Here is a 21,239-nt window from a genome sequence, read left to right as displayed (position 1 = left end):
ATCCAAAAACACCAAAACTATGCTTAATAACTGTCCATAACCATCCAATTCTGAGGAGCTGGCTGGGGTTTCTTTTTTTCTTTTCTTTTTTTTTTAAATAAACACATTTCCATCCATGCACTTCCTCACATACCTGGCCATTTAAATGCAGGAGGAGGAGACAATTGCTGACCTATAACATAAAGTTTCAAAGCTACAATGAGCAACTTTTCTTCAGTTTGTTAAGCAACCAATATTTGTTTTGTCTAGCTTTATCAGTACATGTGACTTAATGTAATAAAGTACAAGCAAATGTTATGTGGGATGGTTAATGGAAAAAGACTGGTGTATCTGTACACTTACTTTTGTGCAATTAGGAAAGAAGGTCTTGGAGACAAGTCAATAAACTGGGATGCAGGTGATTACTTAATTTCTCTGTACCTTAATCCCCATCTGTAAAATAGGAATACTACTTTTGTTCCTCACACTGTATTTTGCTTATTTAGATTAAACTCACTGAGGTAGAAACTACCTCTTACTATGTACCTGTACAATGGTGCCAATCTACTGGGGCTATGGCCACTGCTGCTATACAAATAAAACCCTACAGGCACATCTGTGTTTGATTATAACAGATTATGTCACTGCTTCTTTCTGAGTCTGCTGGAGAAATGTGGTAAAGTAAAAGGGAACTGCTTTCAACCTTCTTGCCCTGTAGCTTTTTCTCCAAAACCCTGAAAGTGAATAGGTTTCTTATATCTTTAAAAACAAATAAAAATCGTCACGTCTCAGACTATTGTGGTGGCCTTTTCTTTCTTCAGATCTAACTTTCTTTGAGAAGCAAGGTATAATTAATTCACATGGGAAACATTATGCTGCATTTTTGATAATTTTCTTCTTCCTTGCAAGGGCACTTCTGCTTAGGCCAGGCTCAAAATTTAACCTTTTTTGAAAAAAACTGGTGATCTTTACAAAACCTAAGCAATTGGGTAGGGTGAATAAGGATGATCCCGAACGTGGGGAGGTGGGGCCCACGAGTTAAAATCTGGAAGCCCTTTGTTCCAGGTCCTGACTGATGTACAAGCAGCATGCCATTTGTCCTGAAAAGTCAGGCAAGAAGGCAGGTGGGAGGTGGGCAGCAGGCAAGTGTGCAAATGGAAAGGAGGTGAGTGGTGGCTGGTTGTCCTGAGGTGGAGACAGTTTCTCCAATTTAAACATTTCTACTACAGCATCATAAGAGTACAGGGCTCGCAAGACCTCCAGGAGTTACATCCAGCCCACATTCTGCAGTAGGATGAAGTAAACAAACCAAGTCCTGCACTATGGAGCCTTGGGACCAGAAAGCAAAACAGAACACGCTGCCTCTTATGGTCCAGGAGAAGCAAATGCCGAAAAACGGCATAACTTGGCCCGTCCCCTCTCTCTTCCGGCCCCTTTTCTAACGGGCCGGTTAAGGGGCTTTTGGGGGTGAGGGGCTGGCTCTGCCGGGTGACTCTGAATCCTGGGCTGAGGATGGGTAATGGTAAAGCCCCAAGGAACTTTACACCACAAAGAAGGCTTCCTCCCCTCACCCTTACAGTCCCCTTATGGCCTTTGCTCCCCTAACCACATTCCCTTCCCCCTTCCCTCACCTCCTCTCCCCGCCACGGCTGCTGCTTCCCCCTCCCCACACACACTGCCCTTCTCCTGGCCAGCCCGGCCCCCCTCAGTACCCACTCCTCAGCCGCCTTCGCGCCCGCTGCCTTTCTCGCCCCCTCAGCCGCTGTAGGCGCGAGGCGGGGCGGAGCTGGCCCAGGAGGCGGGGCGGGTCCGGCAGCCGGGGTTTCCCGGCCGGGCCGCACGGGCGGGGCGGTTACCGCGCCCAGGCAGGCTCCGGCTCCCGATGGCTGCAGGGAGCTGAGTGGGGACCTAGCGCGTCAGGAGGAGCCGAGAACCAGGGACCTCCACGAGCCGCCACCGCTCCTCTGGGGTCGGCCAGACGCAGCGCGGGCGGCTGCCCCAGCCCGGCGGGGACGGAGCGGGAGTGGGCAGGGGCTGTGGGCAGGGAACGCAGGGGCCCGGTTCATGAGCAGCGGCCGGAAGGGCAGGTAAAGGCCTGGGGACCCCTTCCCGCAGAGATCCCCCCACGTCCCCAGCTGCCCCGTTCCCCTCTTTCATATATCCCGCCTATTGAGCCCCCCCTTTCGTCCTTCTCTGCTGCCCCCTTAGCAATTCCTCCCCCTCCCTTAGAGCCCCACCCCCATCTCCCCTGCCCCCAGCTTGTCCGGCGCCTGGCCTCGGGAGATTGAAAATACCCCCCCTCCCCCACACTTCAGCTTCCCCTCCCAAGTCAGGCTCTAGCTGCTGGAGGAGGAAGAGGTGGGAGTGGGAGTGGGAGTGGGGCTTTCTTTTGAGGGGCCTTTTTTCAATGGCGAAGAGGGAGGAGAACCCAGGGTTTTGCAGGGTTCCATCTTTAATTGCAATTAGGCTGGAGTGATTTACACTAGCACGGGACTGTTCTTTGTGTGTGTGTGTGTGTGTGTGTGTTACGGTGTAAAGGTGAGTTGGCAAAGAAATCGAGCCCTGTAGTGGGGAGGGTGGGGGGGAGTCCTCACGAAAATGCTGTGGTGTGTGTCTGGGCTGTAATGGTGGAAAATTGATTAAGAGGAGGCAAGGGTGAGGCAAACAGGGTAAGACTCCTAACAGCCCTTAGCCCAGAAAAGGGAACATCTGGGGCGTGGAGCGTGGATTCACTCTGTGTTTTGCTGTGAGAGGAAGGGTGGGTATGTGTCTTGTTTTAAAAAAAACCAAAACAAAAAAAATAGCTAAGGGGTTTATCTAGCTTGCACATTTGTTGTTCCTCCATCTGTTATGGTGCTGCATATATTTGTGTGTTTGTAAGTGTAATATCAAAGATCATGGAGGATGTTTGCTACAGCAGAATAAGGGAGTTCCTGCATGGGCTGAATGTTAAAAAATATTAACAGCCCTTGCCTCCCCACAATTCACCGCTTCTTTACGAAACGGTTTTTGGTACATTTTTGCCCATTTATAAAGAGGTTTTCCAAAGTGCTGCTTTAAAAATTTCAAGTCTAAAACTACATATAAAAATGAAAAAGGATGTGAAGTCGTATATATTTTAAGTAATGAATATGAGATTAGGGAATAGGCAGGACTTTTAAAAAATCTTGTCTGGAAGGTAGAATGACACAGAGGTTATGCCAGGATGTCAGTTTATCACTTGTGAAGATTAGCTGAAATTTTAACAAATGTGAATTTTCAACGTTCACCAAGTGTCTACTTGGGACTAATTTCAAATAAGGCATTCTTTCCGTAATGTTGACTGCCACATTATTAGGTATTGTCTGCCCAGTGGAAATAAAGAGGAAAGAACATGTTACAATAAAAGGAAGCTTAAAAAAAAACCTAGCAAAATTGTTTTTACAGTCAACTGCCTGAACTCAGGGGGAAGGGATTTAAAACTGAAATTGAAATGAGAAACTAAATATTTTGCAGTTTGATTATTTCTGCTGCTAGTCAATCACTGAAGGTTTATTCCACATTTTGAAGCTTGTTTGCTGAGCAGAGGGGGGTGAATCAAGACAAAGTGTTGTCGATTTATTTGTAAAATGCATGTCAAAAATACAATATTACACTGAGGTCTAACCTCTTTTTAAGTGTCGTGCGGCAGACTTTTTACATTAGAGTGTTTTTTTGGGGAGTGGGGTAATAATAGTGCAGTTGTTTTGGTGGCTGCAGCTTGCTGAGGGTGTGTTTGATTTTCTTTTTACTGTGAATGAATGGACCCTCCTGTGCCTGGGCCCAATAACTGCAACAAGATGGCGTTTGCAGCAAGGCAGCTCTCTCATTTTCAACTCCTCATCTTAGCTGTGTCAAACTAGATCTTATTCCTTACAAGTATTTTAGGTAGCTCTTTATTTTTTTGTGTGCCTTCTCATATTTTTTGCTGTGGGAAAATATTGGGGGAATGGTAAAGGTTTTTCTTCCTATTTTAATTTTTGTAGGTTTTACCCCAAATAGATGGGAGGATAGAGTGGGTGGGAGGAGTAAATAGCTTTATTGAAATTTTCACGTAGGCTGTGACTGGATAAAACTAACGTGATCTAATGCCTGCTATAATGGCATTTAGGAACATTTTTCTTTGTTTTCTATTTTAGGCACAGATAGATTTTTAAAAAATTATTTTTCCATAATCCAGGTTACGTATATAAAATCCCATTTGAATGGCTTAATAACATTTTCTTTTATCAGACAAGTAACAATCAGATCCCAAGTTGTCATTTTTCATGATACAAAGAAGCTCCCTTTTGCTTGAGAATTTTCAGATGATTCGTGGAGGCTTCTAAAACTGCATTTGACCTGAAATTGTTGTCATACGTAGGTCACTATTCTTTCCATAAGAGGAGAGAGGTGGAAGAAAAATGTTGTTTGGATATTAAAAGCTTTTTCTGTGTGTTTTTTTTTTTATGTGTACATGTTGTATTTTAAAATGACACTGTACTTTTTTTAATAAGTGGCCTTTTATATTGCTGAAAGATGTACTTTTCCTGTTGGTAGTTTATGATGTTTATTATTTATATTAGCATTAATTTTAAACACCCTCAATAAAATAAACTCTAGTTAATTCTTAATAAAATACATCTATTCTCAGGCATTTTCAAATGACTGTTAATAAATTTAAAATACATATTACACTATTCTACAATATTTAGCTGCTTTATAGCTAAATATGTCTTGTATTCATATGATCTCTAAACACTTGATAAAGGATCAGGAGTTGTAGTGCTGCTCTCTGGATTTATTTTTGCGTAATTCATCATTTGCCATTGTTCATACTTTAAATAACCAATTTATTTTATAGCTTGTATTTTCAAATATTTACAATTCATGTTTTTCAAAATGAATATAAATATTAATGAATTATATCTATCTAGTTGGTTCAGCAAATCATTTAAAGGACATTTACTAACCTGCCAGTTACTAACTTCTCTGATATTGAGTGTTTCAGATTTTTTTTTTAAACGAACAAGAACTGGAAAAATTAAGTTGGTTACTGTAGTGATGACTTAGATCATTTGCATTTATCCCTGCTTAGTCCATGTAGCTGCCAGGTCACTGTGTAGCAAGCATCCTTTCATGAAATCTTTGGTGTCCTGTGTTCAGAAGCCGCTGTAAATCCAGCTGGAACAGCTTAAAGGCCCTTTTTATGAGGGACATATTTGAAGATTGGAATGATAAACCTAATTAGAATTCTCAATTTCATAACATAAATAAAGCCAGCAACTTTGCCCACCTTTTGAATGCATATAGAATATTTAGTGTAACAGGTGTTGTTTATCTTATCCAGTTGTGCACATAGTGGCAACAGTTTTAAACCTTATCCAGTTCACATAGGCTATGTCTACACTAGTTCCCAGCTTTGAAGGGAGCATGGTAAGTAGGGTGTCGGGAGATTACTAATGAAGTGCTGCAGTGCATATGTAGCACTTCATTAAGCCAGCTCTCCCCCGCAGCAACTTCAAAGCGGTAAACTTCCGAGTGCTGGCTTGTGTGTAGCCGCGGCTACGCGCAAGCCGGCACTCGGAAGTTTACCGCTTTGAAGTTGCTGCGGGGGAGAGCTGGCTTAATGAAGTGCTACATATGCACTGCAGCACTTCATTAGTAATCTCCCGACACCCTACTTACCATGCTCCCTTCAAAGCTGGGAACTAGTGTAGACAGCCATAGTATAGCAGTCTTAAATTTAAAAATGTAAACCAAACTTTTTTCCCTATTTAGAGTACTAATATCCTTGGAAATTAGCAAGGACTGTGGAATGTGAAGAATAATTTGACTTTTGGTAGTTGTTTACTCAGCATGTAATTGTGATTTCTTTGGAATATGTTCATTAACAACAAATATATATAATCTTTTGTGTGTAGAGCACCCTTCCCCCAAACCAAACAAGATGTTGCTGGCTGTTGTGTGTAATAACTTCCTGGTGTTATAAAGGTTTGTTAGGCCATATGGAAGCAACTAACTGATCTTCCTTACTTAGCAGTTTGTTCTGAGTTGTGATTTTTCGAGCACAGTTTGAAGTTAGATATCGGTAACTATAAAATCAGAATATAGGATATATGTAATTTTGCTAAAGTTGAGCTTTTTTTTTTCTTAGTCTTTTAGGAAGTGTTTTAAGATAGGCCTCCTCTGAAAGCAGAGATTCAGAAAGATATTTGTAAGAAAGCAAGATAAATTGTCCTTCATTTAAGTTACTTCGCTGCAGCTGCTAGGCCAAGGGTATAGAAGTTTTAAGGATGTGATGCATTTACTTACAGAGTTTATTCTTGTGATTGAAATTTGTGTATTGATTTCTGCTAAAATGAGCATAGGTTTTGCCTTCTCTAGGTAGGGCTTGGCTCATGTTGCAGTTTTTGAATTGGATTAAATTCTTACTGTCCATGGATTTTGGCTCTCAGCATTAGTGGATTGGTAATTGATATTCTCAATTTTAATATCCAGTTTTAGCCATATGGCATACTATATTGTTTAGAGACTCCCATTTAGCAACTACTTTGGTATGAACAAAATAGAAATGAGAAATCATGTAGTCATATGGTTGAATTGTTATTAGACAAATCTTCTTAGGGCTCTTTTTTTAACCCCCTAATACCTACACTGACAAAACATTACTTGCTGTAACATATTATTGGTTCTGATAGGGAGAAGGTTGTTGACCATGAAAGTGGCTTACTTGTGTTTGTTAAACACTCATTATTTTGATAGTCAGGATAGGATGGAGAGCAAGAGTGTTTTTTAATCAGTCTAAAGTGCAAGATAGAAAATATCCAACTGAAAATCTGGATTTTTTTTCTTAAACAAAAATCGTAAATGAATTGTTAAAAAAATCTGTATAGATCAGTTTAATGTTGGACCACACTTTAATATATCTCCAAAGGGCATGGTGTATTTATGTTCAAGTTTTTCACTTGAAATCTTTTTGTCACAGTAACCAAATAGATATACACAATTCTGTACCTACTTGAGCCAATTCGTAGTTTAGCAGAACATTAAAAGCTTTGAGCTGACTGTTAACTGTGCCTTTGATTACTTTGTGATCCTATAAAAGGCTTCGCAATGCAAGCAAAAAATTTAGATATTCAAAAATATGCATAAATGTTTAAAAGGAGAGTATTATGTTTTTGTAATAGCACTGTAAAAAAACAAGGCCTTGTTTATTGTGGTCTTAAAGTAGATGTAGAGGAAAGGTTTGTCTTGAAGAAAATCAAACATTCAGAGAGGACAATTTGAAAACTTGAGTGTAAAGATTGTCCATTTAAAAAAAGAATAAACATTAGCATTGTGGATCCATACTTTTAATATTTGCATATATAATTTGACCCTTGGACTTCTGTGGCAATTACTGAACTGCAGTATTGAAATTGGATTGGGTTGATGTGAAAGTACTTCAGTTTTAAGAATTATTTGTGTTTAGGGTTAAAACTGCAGCTGGAAGTCTAGCATTAAACTTAAAGGACACTGGTTAATTTTTGTGTGGTACCTTAAGTCACAGGTAAGCAAACTTTTTAAATTGAGCCCCACTTTCATCCATGCAATTCATAGGGCTCCCCTACCCTGTCCAAACTGATAGAAATGTTGATTATGTTTATATTTATAAAAAAACCAAAAAACATGTTTGGCATGTGTAAGAAAATAAGTAAGTAGAATGTAAAAGCTTTGTTAATTGGCATATAACTGTGAATACGCAGACATAAAAACAGTAACATAGTTCAACATTTTTAATGAGATGGATGAGTCTGAGACCCAGCAGCATCTCTTGCTCTACCCGTTAGGAAATTTCATGCACTCCTGAGGGGGCCTGCCCCCCACTTTGTGCACCCCTGCTGTAAGGTTCTGTGCATTAAAGTCTTAATGCTTTACCAGAGATCAACACTCTGGAGACTGATCTCCCAAGGATGGATTTAGTGGCTCTAGTAGGGAGGGCTAAATCTACTGCTTGTTGCTCTCCTGTTGACCCCGGTACTCCATGAAGTTGCGTGGTGTAAAGGTAGTCAAAGAGGGGGTTCCTTCTGTCAACCTCCTGCTGTGGGTATTACACAGAAATTCGGCTTAATGTGTGGTTGACTCGGGGTACACTATTCTTGTAGCTGGAGTAGTGTATTTAAAGTCAACTTTCTCCCCAGGTGTAGGCCTGCTCTTAGATGATTAGTTAAAGGATAACCACATAGCCTTCATCTTACAACCTGGGAACAGCTAAGGTAAATGATACCTCTTTGCTATAAATATCGCATTAATTTTTCCTAGCCATACTATAATTAGGGATCACCATTATCATTCTTACAGGTAAATCATAGTAAAATTTTTTGAGCTTCATAAAAGCATAAGCACGATTGGTGATGAGACTCCAAAATAAACATCCACAGATCAGTCCTGTTAAGTTCAAATGCTAGTTTGAACATTGACTTCTCTTAGGTTCTCGAAATCTGTGTCTGATTTGGAGCTGCTCTGTAATTTATGAATATTACATGTTATGCTGTTTACTGTGTTAGTATATTGCATTAGTTAAATATGGGGTGTCAGGAAAAAACAAACAGAAAGGTAAAAGAATGGCCAATGATAAGTTACTTCTCAGAAAACATTTCAGCCTTTTTGAGAAACAGTGCTAGGAGAGGAAGGAGTGCAAACACAGCTAGTAGGGCGGGTTTAAAAGCTAATGCCTCCTCAAGAAAGAGGTATAGGTGTTTGTGCAGGGGAGCTGGGCTGAGAGACAAGCTCTTGTCATGGGGCCCTAAAGAAGCTACTTCTGCTTAGATTACCATCAGAGCATGATAAGGTAGAGATGCATGTATGTTTTCTAATCCTTTTTTTGACTACATGTTCCTTTCCTGCTGCAAATTAAGTGATACTCCACTGAGCAAAGTCTACTAAGCCATCCCCAGCATTTCTAATGATAAAATCTGGGTTCTCCATAATCAGCATGTCTAATTTTTTGCTTTTATTGCAATCACAGATGCCATAAGGCTGAATAGAAGTATGAGGGATCATAATTAAAATATATTGTCTTTATCTACAACTGCTACATGGGAGGAAAAATATACTTTGTAATAGCAAAATATGCAGTTCCAAAAACTCCTTAATGTGGCCTTACAAACTTGTTGTGAACATTACTTGGTGCCTTCCCCAAGAGAATCAAACATTTACTTGCTGCAGCAAAATGGAAAAGATGAATTTTACAAGGCTTCCATAAGGCTTTTGGCACAGAGGTAAAGAATCACAACTAAGAATGGGTAAGCATCACTCACATGAAGTTTTACCTGTTTTTTCCTTAACATTCATGATTGTGATGTACCCTTTCATTGTTGCTGTTGTAAAACCACTATATTCATATTCTAAATAATAGGAATTTATTTTCCATCAAGTTTGATACCTTTATACTTTTTATCTATTAGGTAAGCTTTTTGCTTGTTAGCTGGTTCTAAACTTTCTGCATCTTTATCAGTCATGTTCTGTTTGCTTATTTGTTTATAAGCAAATTCATGGAAATTTCACTTCTGGAGAATTAGCATGCATGTTGATTGGAGGAAATAAGTTGCAACAACTGAGAATGTTATTGAAATTGTTTTATTGTTAGAGGTGCTCTAGAATTTTATCTGAAAGTGCATGGAGCTTTATACAGATATTCGCTGTGGATGGAGATATATACACACTTTTTTTTTGTGTGTTGTGGGAAAACTCAGACAGATTACTAACAGATTTTTCTGACAGAATAATCTATAGTTGTTTGCTTTCAAATTACAAGGCAGCTGCTTTACAGACTGAATTTAAATGACCAATAGTAATGGTAGGCACATTCTTGGGACAACTTGAATTTGTCATTTGGATGCCTGTGGCAACCCTGAATATTTATCTCAGACATTTTTCTACCGGGGAAAATATGTTGCTGTTTTAATATAGGTTATTTTATGCCTTTGAACTGCATGGTATTATGCAAGAATTAATGTTTAGGTAGATTGTTGAGCTTTAAAAGTGGAAAATGTAAGGGCTGACAAAAATATTGAACATCAGTTTGAAGTTTTGAACTTAGACTATGGCTATATAGTAAACTCTTTCATATCCAGCATTTTGTCTTCTGGTACTCTCAAATAACTAATCATAAGTAACCATAAGTAAATCTTAGTTACATTTTTCATTCAGAACAGTATAGCGAAAGTAAATACAACAAATACAGTATAAGTTTACAGTGTTCAGTACTAATGTTATTGGTAAATAAAGTATGCAGCATTCATTTTTGTTTCTTAATAGCAAATCTTGTTTTTCTTTAGCATTACACATTGCTTGGTGTAACTCTATTACCCAGAACATTTGAATATCTGGCAGCCTCCTGGGTCCAGGGCTGCCAGATATGAAAGCCTACTTTATTATTCATCTTATTTCAGTATATATGTATGAATGGTAAAACCCTGTGAAATCTTGTTGCGAGCTTTCTTTTGTAAGCTTGTGCCATGAGTTCTATTTTGATCTATGCAGAATGAACCACCTTGATAAGATGAATTGTCTTCCTCTTTCTTGCCCTCTGTATACCTTTTCTTAAAATTTGTTGGGCTGACAACGCCTGAGCCCAAACCATGAGGTTCAATATTTGGCATGTTTGGTGCAAAATATTGTTCTGTATTTACAGTAAACTTTGTCTGTATTTAAAATGCACCTACATAAGCATCAGGATTGTCTCACTGAACTTTATGAAGATATAAATATTCTGGCTCTGATCATACTCATAAAATAGTAAAACATAACAAAGGAATTTACATGTTGTAAGAATCTAAAAAGACATCTAATTTTTATAGATCTTTTAAAGTGTAGAAATTCTCATTAGATGTATGTCTTAGAAGATGCTCTGATCAAAGTGGCCCAACCAAAAAATGGGGCTTCTTACTTTCCACAGGCCTGTCAAACTAAGGCAAACCAAAGGGGCCTAGGGTTCCTGATGATCACATCTATCCTGCTGAAATCATTGAGACTCCAAATCAGATCATAATATGCTAAGCAAGAAAGTAAAAGTTCCTGTACTTTACTAAAACTTGAAATAGGTAAGTGTATGTTGCAGTGGTGATAGTCCTGTCACGTACTCTTCATAAGGTAATGAATATTAGGCATGGTGAAGAACTTTGTGGATAACAACTACTGTCTGTTATGCAAAAGAGTTGTCTGTACAAATATCACCAACAGCTTGCTTGATTTTTACAGCAATTTAATTATGCTGCAGGTTATGGAGTCCTGAATTTTCGTAAGTGTTGGCAGATACATTGTTTGGCAATCGTTATGTGCCTGTGTTTCCTTTGCTATTTAAAACCAGTAAGAAATATTTCATAGACTTATAGCTGAATGACCCATACATTCAGTAGTCAAATTTTTAAACTGATGTAACAGCAACGAAGGGTCCTGTGGCACCTTATAGACTAACAGAAAAGTTTTGAGCATGAGCTTTCGTGATGGTCAGTCTGTGCTCACGAAAGCTCATGCTCAAAACTTTTCTGTTAGTCTATAAGGTGCCACAGGACCCTTCGTTGCTGTTACAGATCCAGACTAACACGGCTACCCCTCCGATACTAAACCGATGTAGTTACTTTCATACTTTCCATAAGCTGGAGCCGAACGCTAGAGTCAAAGTATTGCTGATCTAGACAATGTGTTGACAGTCAATGAAAGTCAGTATGACAGAAGACAGAAACTGCAGTCATTTTTGTTTTATCTATACCTGAACACCTCATACTTTTTGGATGCAGACATTGAAAGATTTTGGTGTCTTGCTGCATGGATTTTGCATTGAATTCAGCAGGCTCTGAGGTGTAGCTTGGATGACTAACGAATTCTTGTTAATTTGGTCCTTGGTCTTATAAGCTTTCTCAGTGGGTTTAAAAAAATGTAGTGGTTCATATTATATATGTGTGTATTTTTTTTTTTTCCTGTGGGAGTTCCTTTTGTTTAGCATATGCTCAGCAGTCCTTTTAGTCTAGGCTGCTGCTGACATCATAAACGGTTCCTCCTTTCACTTCGAAGAGGAGTTTCAGTGGCCCAGTACGTGGTTCCCATGCTTCAAAATATAGCAGTGTCTTTCTACCTCCTCTTCATTGCATATAGGATTTTTTGCAATCAATGTATCATAAGCCTCTAAGTACAACATTGCTTTATACTAACTTGAAGTACCTGTCCATTGTGTATGGTGATGCTATGGGAAAACAAGATGGTATTACTTGTCAAGGCTAGAAACAGACTATATATCTTTAGAATGAAATAACTTTATATCTGCCTTCTTGGGTTCACAAAGCTTTGGCCCTTGAAGTTGGCCATTTTTGCAGAATATCTGTGCATTTTAGGCAATGATCATCGTTTTAATGCAGAAAGCTCCAGAACATGTGTGTTTAGCTTGTAAATTCCTTGTCTTGTACATTATCAAGCTCACTGTTACTGCTTAAGAAATAATACAAAATGTTAGCACTGTTAGGATATATTCAGGTATTAGCAGCTGAGCAGAAAAATTAAATTAATTTGACAGAACTGTTATCACCGCAGCAACATATGCTTACCTTTTAAGGTTTAAGAATTAATACAACAATTAATTACTTAATCAGATTACTTTTTGATGAAAAATACCCAAATAATGTCCATAAATAAGCATCCAGTTGTGTTATACGTGGCTTATTCAGATTTTTGAACACTTCTGACTGCTATTATGGAGGATTGTCCATAAAGTCCCCGTTCAAACTACAGTCACTGCAGCTATGGTAAGTTTTTTGTTAGACAGGTTATTAGCCCCTTGTCAAAAAAGTTTGAATTCATTAGAAGGCTGCATATAATAGTTAGAAAGTGAAGTCTTTTTCTTGGAAGAGACGTTGTTTGTTTGATTAATAATTGTTAGTTTAGTTTAAAAGTTTGCTACTTGTGTTGTCATCTTAGTATAAACGGAGGGGGAAAAATAGAGATACAAATGTTTGGCTGCACTGTCCCTTTCACTCAGTTTGGACAATGGAGCAAAAGTAGTTGTTTTCACTTTCCTTTCATAGTCGATTTACTTTCTACTCCTTAGCAAAGCACTGTATTTGGATTTCTAGCATGGTAGGGAAATGCTTGATTCCTTAATATAAACACATTGCTTCATACAGGTTGAACCTCTTTTATCTGGCACCCTTGGAACCTGACTGGTGCCAGACAAAAGAATTTGCTGGACCACATAAAGTCAGTGTTCTAACAGCATTACCAACACTTCCACTGGTTACTGGGCTCTTAGAAAACATTTATTGGTAAATTACAGATAAATGACAGCACAGAATACTGAGAGCCAGGACTGGTGGTTGTAAACAAACTTTATGGCACCATGGGAAATTTGGCCACACCCATAAGTGGTCATCCAGCAAATTAAAATCATGCCAGATTACAGATGTTGCCAGATGAGTGCTGGACTAGGGAGGCTAAACCTGTACCAACATTTATTGGGAGCAGGAGGAAATCCAGCAACACTTCTAAAAAAAAAAAAAAAAATAGAGCCTACATACAATAAACTCTTTGATTTTGGGCATCCATGGGACTGGGAGGTTGTGGGATAATCAAATATTCTGGATTATCAAGAATATTCATACTGGGTGGGAGAGCAGAGGACCCTGCTGGCTGTACTCAGAGGCAGCACAGAGGGATGCGTGCAGGCAGGGCAGCATTGAAAGAGCTGGTCCCCTCCTATCTGGGACGAGACATTGCTCTCCTTCTCTGTGCACAAACCCCAGCCCTGATGCTGTTTATCCTGCCGGCTGCCCTCAGAGGCAGCATGGAAGGATGTAGGGCAGCATAGAGAGAGCTGCCCCCCCCCCCCCCCCCAGGTATTGCTCTCGCTCTGCGTACAAACCCCAGCCCTGAAGTGGCTTCTGCTGCCGACTGCACTCGGACAGCATGGAGGGTTGCAGGACAGCGCAGAGAGAATGGGCCGCCTCCCTTAGGGGCAGGGCATTGCTCTCCCTCTGTGTGCACATCAACCCTGACACCACTACTCCATGCTCACGTGTAGTGTTTGCTGACCAGGTCGTCTTGGCTGTGAGTCATGCCTGTTACTGGAGTGTGCTGGTTAATCAAATACCAGTTAAACAGTTTATTATATATAGGGCTTTTAGACCCTTATGTGGTAGCTTGTAGATGTAATTACTTTAAGCTGATACTGTTTCTTAGTGTTGTATGCGTAAGATTTAGTCATAAATATATTTAGATGCAACTCTATAGCATTTTCCTCAAATCCTCCACTTTCTGTAATTGAATAGACTGCCCTAAGAAAAGAGAGTATTTTTTTAAAGCTGAATGAATTTCTTAATAATGGGGAAGATACTTCAAACCACATTCTGAGTTCTGTGGTAAAGCATCCTGGCAAATCTCCAGATATGAGAGGATGGTCTGCATATATTATAAATGACGAGAAGTCCTGTCGCACCTTATAGACTAACAGATATTTTGGAGCATAAGCTTTCGTGGGCAAAGACCTGCTTCGTCAGATGCATTGTGGGGAGGGGTTTCAGAGGAGGATTTAAAGAGGGAGTCTCGGTCAAGGAGAGGGTTAGAGGTGACAAGGTCTATTCAGTCACAGAGGATGTGGCCCATTAACTGCTGATAATGTGGAGTTGTGAGCATCATGAGAGAAGAGATCAACTCAGTTCAGTCAGGGGGTATGTGGCCCATTATCAGTAGCTAATGTGAAGGTCTGAACATCAAGAGCAGAGGACATAAATCAGACATCAGGAATGGTAACATACAAAAAACAGTAGGAGAATACTACTTCAGTCTCCCTGGACACTCAGTAATAGATTTAAAAGTAGTAGTCCTACAACAAAAACACTTCAAAAATAAAGTGCAAAGAGAAATTTCAGAGCTGCAATTCATTTGCAAATTTGACTCCATCAACCAGGATTGAACAGAGTGGGAGTGGTTGGTCCATTACAAAAGCAGTTTATCTGCTTTGATGTTCACACCTCCACATTAGCTACTGATAATGGGCCACATCCCCCCCCCACTCCCCCCCCCCCCCGACTGAACTGACTTGATTTCTCCTCTCTTGATGTTCACAATTCCACATTATCAGCAGTTAATGGGCCACATCCTCCGTGACTGACTAGACCTTGTGAACTCTGGCCTCCCCTTGACTGAGACTCCTTCTTTAAATCCTCCCCTTGAACCCTCCCCCTTGCATCTGATGAAGCATGTCTTTACCCACGAAAGCTTAAGCTTATGCTCCAAGATATCTGTTAGTCTATAAAGTGCCACAGGACTACTTCTTGTTTTTGAAGATACAGTCTAACTTGGCTACCTCTCTGCATATATTATGTGATGCACTAATGTTCCTATTCACGTGCAACCTCTTTTTCACAAAGGCTACATCTACAATTGCCCTGAACTTCGAAGGGGGCATGGTAATCAGGCTGCTGGGAGATAACTAATGGAGTACTGCGATGAATATGCAACACATCATTAGGCCAAGTCTCCCTGCGTCAACTTTGAAGTGTCCTCATGCAGCCGTGGGCACTTTGAGGTAGCATGGGAACTTAAGGCACTTTGAAAGAGTACTGCATGGCATGCTGACATTTCAAAGTTGCCGCAGGGAAAATTAGCCTAATGGTGTTTGGGGCAAGTGTAGATGTAGCTAAAGAGAAATATAAATGTATATAGTAAGCCAGGTATGGAGTTTCCTTGACAAAATCCAGTGTGTCCAGATTCTGAAGGTGTTCTGTCAACAGCTCTAGGGGCCCCTCTGACAACAGGGTTTCCAGGACACTGAGGAGCCCTGTCTGCTATGCTTCGAGTTGGCTGTTTCACCGATACAGCAGTCAGACTGTCTGGCCACTCTGTTGACAGAGTGGATCGCTCTTGCAGTCTGCTTGGCAGCTTGGCCATGATCTGTTAACAGAAGTTTTGTTGGAGGATATCTTCTAAAACAAAAACTTCTGTCGATTTAAATCCCTGTAATCCAGACATAGCTCAAGAGGGACAATACCCTGGTGAGAAGCTGAAGCTCTCAACCTTCCAGCTGTTGCAACTTCTGCTGTGGTGGTACTGTCTCTATTTTCTGTGCAGAGGTTCTATCTTTTTGCATTAGCCTATGGCTGGAAGGCATCAGATTAGTTTTGGACACCACCCTTCAGCCCCCCCCCCTGAAACCACTGACTGCTGAGGGAAGAGACGTGGAATAAGAACTTTTTTGTGGGGTGTATGCTGGATGTGGACTAAGACTTTGGGAGCATTGCAGAACACTTGTACTACTTAGAAAGTTCTAGGTTAGTTATCAAATGGGAAAAATCATGAGAGATTTCAATATTTGTTGAGGATTGTTATTAGTGGGTGTATCTAAAATCTGTTAGCTTTGATGTTTATATGAATATTCATGTATTCAGAGAACTTCTAAGCAGTAAATAGTACATATCAGATTATTTAAATCTTTAATTGTGTGGGGTTTTGACTTTTTACAATTCAAGTCAAAATTCTCAAAGATGCTAATTAGCATTGGAAAAATAAGCATAGTCTTGTCTGTCCAAAACATTACACAAGCTATTTGTAAGGGCTGAAATCTCTATTCCAGTTTTCAGAAAGGATGGGTGAGAGCAAGGGTAAAGATGTTCAGGTCATTTGAACAAGCTGCATGTATATTCTTGGATAAATGGGACTGAGCCATAGGTATTCTGGATGGAAGGCAGCTCCAGGACCCTTGTTCAATCCTTTCCTGAGTTGGGGTCTTTTTCAGTTTGTCTTGACTGTAATAGTGTATAGTTCTGTTAAAGTCAGTGAGTTGGTGCTAAGAATTTGTGGCCAACGTGCTTGCAAGATTTCAGAACCAGTGAATTGTCTGTGGATGGGGGAATATAACCAAACTAATTTTCAGTTCAGTTTCTATTCCTTTAAAGCAGGGAGGGTGAACCTTTTTGGGTCAGGGGACCCAGAGAAAAATCAGTTGTGGGCCACATAAAAAGGAGAGGCCAAAAAAAAAAAAAGAAAGCAAAACCTCCCACAGACCCTCACTGGCGTGGCCCCTGACTGAGACGCCTAGTTCCCCTCATGCTCCAGTAGAAGTGGGGACTGAGGTTCAGGGCTTCCCCCCCAGGTCAGATTAACAGGGGGAGTTTCAGTGTGCAGGAGAGGGCTTCTGGGGAGCTGTTGGGGGTGGGGGTCTGAGCAGGAGGGATTGTTCCTCACTCTTACTAAGCGTTATGGCTCTAGTCCAGCAAGACAATTAAGGATGAATAGGTCTGCTGAAGTAACTGACACTACTGACATGCTTAACTTGAAACATGTTATAAATCTCTAGTTAAAGGCTTGTAGTCAGAATTTTTTTTTTTTTTTGCACTAATTTTGCATTTGGAAAATATGCCTAGAATATATATGCATGAGCATTTCATTTTGCGCAAGTTGATAGAGAACTTTTTTGCTTTGGTTGACTATTTCTCATATTTTTGTATTGTTGGACTCTAACAGTGTAAATAACCCCACACATTAAAAAGCACTGTTGTAGAAGTTAATCTAATTTATTTGGCTATCTTGTTATACCTTAGAGAGACAAGTTGAGTGAGGTAGTATCTTTTATTGGGCTACTTCCTGATACTGAGAAGCACACCTTCAGTCTTGCACAGATCTTTTTTTTTACTTCTAGCTTAAAGCTGTGTTTACATGACAGCTTTTACAGTGGCACAGGTGTGGAATTTAGATGCAGGTGTCCTGCTGTAAGCTGTCCTGTGTAGCTGCCTTATGCTGACTGGAGGGGGCTCTCCCATTGTCAAATGAAAGCTACTACCACTTACTAATGCTATATAAATCCATGGTATGGCCACATCTTGAATACTGTGTGCAGATGTGGTCGCCTCATCTCAAAAAAGTGTTTAGCATTGGAAAAAGTTCAGAGAAGGGCAACAGAAATGATAAGGGTATGGAACAGCTACCACATGAGGAGAGATTAAAAAGACTGGGACTTCTCAGCTTGGAAAACAGATGACTAAGTGGGCACATGATAGAGATCTATAAAATCGTGACTGGTGTGGAGAAAGTAAATAAGAAAAAGTTATTTACTTGTGCCCATAACACAGGATCTAGGAGTCACCAAATGAAATTAATAGGTAGCAAATTTAAAGCAGATGAAAGTAAGTATTTCTTCACCTAACGCACAGTCAACTTGTGAAACTCCTTGCTAAAGGATGTTGTGAAGGCCAGGACTTTAACAGGGTTCAGAAAAGATCTAGATAAATTCATGGAGGTTAGATCCATGAACGACTATTGGCTTGGATGGACAGGAATTGTGTCCCTAGCTGCCGTTTGTCAGAAGCTGGGAATGGATAACAGGATGGATCACTTGATTACTGCTTTGTTTGTTCCCTCTGGAGCATCTGGCATTAGCCACTGTTGGAAGACAGGATGCTGGGCTAGGTAAACCTCTGGTTTTGCCCAGTATGACCATTCTTATATTTAATCCCACCATGAATATCTTAATACTCCTACGGATGTCACATCCATTGCATGGTAATGTCATCAACAGCAGATTTAAGATATCATTAGGGGAAAGCTGCCTTTTTTCTTTTATTCACAGTAATGATGTCCCTTAAAGTTCAAATTAATTTTTTTTCCCCCACAAGCCATGGGAAGCACAGTTCCTTCCTATCATAAAATAGCAGCAAAACCATCCATTGCAGCAGGAACTGTCTTGAGTTTTTTAATAACATATCTACACTGGAAAATTGTCACTCAGACAGCGTATAGCTGCTCTAGTAATTGCACTGATTGTGCATATCTACGTGTTGCTCCTTGTTATCAATGCAGTTTTCACCATTAGCATTTTTATTATTTCGACAGGTAGTGTGAGGTATTGTGGGATGGCTCCTGCAAGCCAGTAATTGTTGATGTAAGTGATGCATTGTCTACACCAAGGACCAGCAAAGTTTTTTGATCCTTTGACCTCTGTGTACGGTCTGAGTGCTGGTAATACTTTTTTTGAAGTCACTAATAGTCCTACTTTACAATGGCTTCATTAATGAAGATTGTGGAGTTTTACCATTTAGGTGGTGGTTGGTAGCATTAACTGGTCTTTTGTTAATCCACCATAGGTTTGAGCAAGCTTGCAGCTGCATGGGGGAGGAAGGGCGAGGCTAAGCTCCTACGTTGCATGCCAATGAAAATTGGCTTGCATGCCACTGTTGGCATCCGTGCCGGGGCTTGCTGACTCTGCTCTACACTTTCTTGACATGACTGCATCAACCTTGAGTCTACTGGGCTCATGGACATGGAGTTAAGTGGTCATAACAGGGTAGTTATATTGGCTGGAATTAAATTGTAGACAGACTTCCAGTAGTTACATTGGTTGATATAAGCTGTTTTGCCGCAGCCTAGCTCTACTGTAGACCAGACTTAATGTTTTAAATTCTCAGTCACTCCTTGTTTGAGGATGTATTAGTGAATTGTATTGGCCACACCCCTCCTGTTTTACACGTACCAGGTGTTGGTAGGTAGAACTTCAGCAGCATGGTCACTTAGAATCCTGCCCTTCCTTTTTGGTGGAAACATGCCACTTTCTTTCAAGACTACTTTAGCTTGTATATCAGATGGAGAATTGGAGTCTTATAGCCAGAAAGTCTTATAGCCACAATTTGGGAAAAGGACGCAGGAGTCTCTACTGCAAATGCTATAGATCTGAAGAAGTGGGTCTGTCTCATGAAAGCTCATAACCTAATACATTATTTTGTTAGTCTTTAAAGTGCTACATGACTGCTGTTTTTTTAACAGGGAAAGGGAAAAACTTACCAACTAGCTCAATGGGTTTTTTTTTTTTTGCCTTTGTTTTTGTTATCAAGGAGTCTTCAAAGTTTTTTGTGTTTTCTGAAGCATATAGCCCAGTACTACTTCTTTGTAAGGAATTGAGCTTTGTATTAGGTGAGCTTCAGGGAGCATGTCAGCCCACAGGGATTGATAGTATCATTAGAGATATATGGAAAAAGCAGGTATAACTAAAAATACCAGGTATAAATAAAAATGCACATTCAGTTCTTATTTGTCTTTCCTCTCAGTTTTTTAAAAAATGAATTAATAGTAGTAACATGTAAAAATGTTTAACTTGTGCCCACAGAATATTTCTGAACTGTTAAGTGTCAAGAAGAAGGATTTGTGTATTTGGGTACTTAAGATTCCATATGCTGCATAACAAAGGAGATTATAAGATTATATTTTTTACCTGCACAGGTTGTTCCTGAATGCCTCTGGGCTGAAACAGCATTGCTCATTCTGTTTCCTGTAGAGATGTAAAATATTAAACCAGTCAGCATTAGTCTTAGTGGTTAACCCACCTAAACCTTTAGCCCCACCCCAAGCCAGCTGGAGCAGCTTCAGCCCCTCTCTCTTAGTCAGTTACTTGATTTAAATGATATAATTTTAATCTTAAAAATAGTTAACTTTTACAACTATACTTACATACATAATTTTTAGCTTCATGTATGTCAGGAGTGTTTGGAGATAAATGTCAGAACAGCACCATGGCAGGAGCATTTAGGAATGCATGTTTCAGGGAATTAGTGAATTATTGCCATGTAATCTATGCCTCTTCAGGTCATATCTCCATTGCAGCTGCTACAGTGGCATAGCTATGGGGCTGCAGCTTAACCATTGCAGTAACATAGTTCAGACACTTCCTACATCTCTGGTAGGAAGTCCATTGTTTTTCTGTCCATGTTAGCTAATGGATCTCATTGATCTCTTCAAGAGGTGGTAGCTAGGACCATGGAAAAATTGTTCCATGGCCCTAGCTGCATCTACAGTGGTGGTTAGGCTGTTTTAAATATGACACTAAGTTGTTCATAGCTCTGTGCTAAGTAACCAGGTTGTTGTAAAGTTTAAGAGTTGACCAGATCTTCATGCTTTTAGACACCATTGTGATTTTTAAAAAAAGGGCAAACAGGACTCTGTCTAGTATTTCTCTCTCCTGCTGCCACCTGCAGAATTAGCATTACCACCTATAGTGAAAAGATACTTTTTTCTAAAAGTTCCATTCAGGCACAACCAGAGATAATGCTATGACTTTTTGTACATATATTTGATATAACTACGTGAGCAAACTTTTCTCTCATATTAAGTTGTTCCACACAAAAATTCTGTCATTGAAGGTAGCATCTCTGTTACTGGTAGTTTACTACTATGGTAGCCTATTATATATGGTCCCCTGGTAATCTGATGAATAGTCACTTTGATCCACCCATCTCAAAAATTTTGCC

At 39.9% G+C, this 21,239-nt stretch overlaps 1 protein-coding gene across 1 annotated transcript in view; it reads left to right on the top strand.

The window, feature by feature from the left end:
- Positions 1–1,832: 1,832 nt before the first annotated feature.
- Positions 1,833–21,239, top strand: part of GNB1 (G protein subunit beta 1) — an 86,834-nt gene continuing 67,427 nt past the window's right edge. The window contains exon 1 of the mRNA XM_075018144.1: positions 1,833–2,066. The gene's annotated coding sequence lies outside the window, so the exon portion shown is untranslated. The remainder of the gene's footprint in view (positions 2,067–21,239) is intronic.

Source organism: Carettochelys insculpta, chromosome 23 (genome assembly GCF_033958435.1).
Source record: "Carettochelys insculpta isolate YL-2023 chromosome 23, ASM3395843v1, whole genome shotgun sequence".
Lineage (NCBI taxonomy): Eukaryota > Metazoa > Chordata > Testudines > Carettochelyidae > Carettochelys > Carettochelys insculpta.
This window is presented reverse-complemented; position numbering and strand designations above follow the sequence as displayed.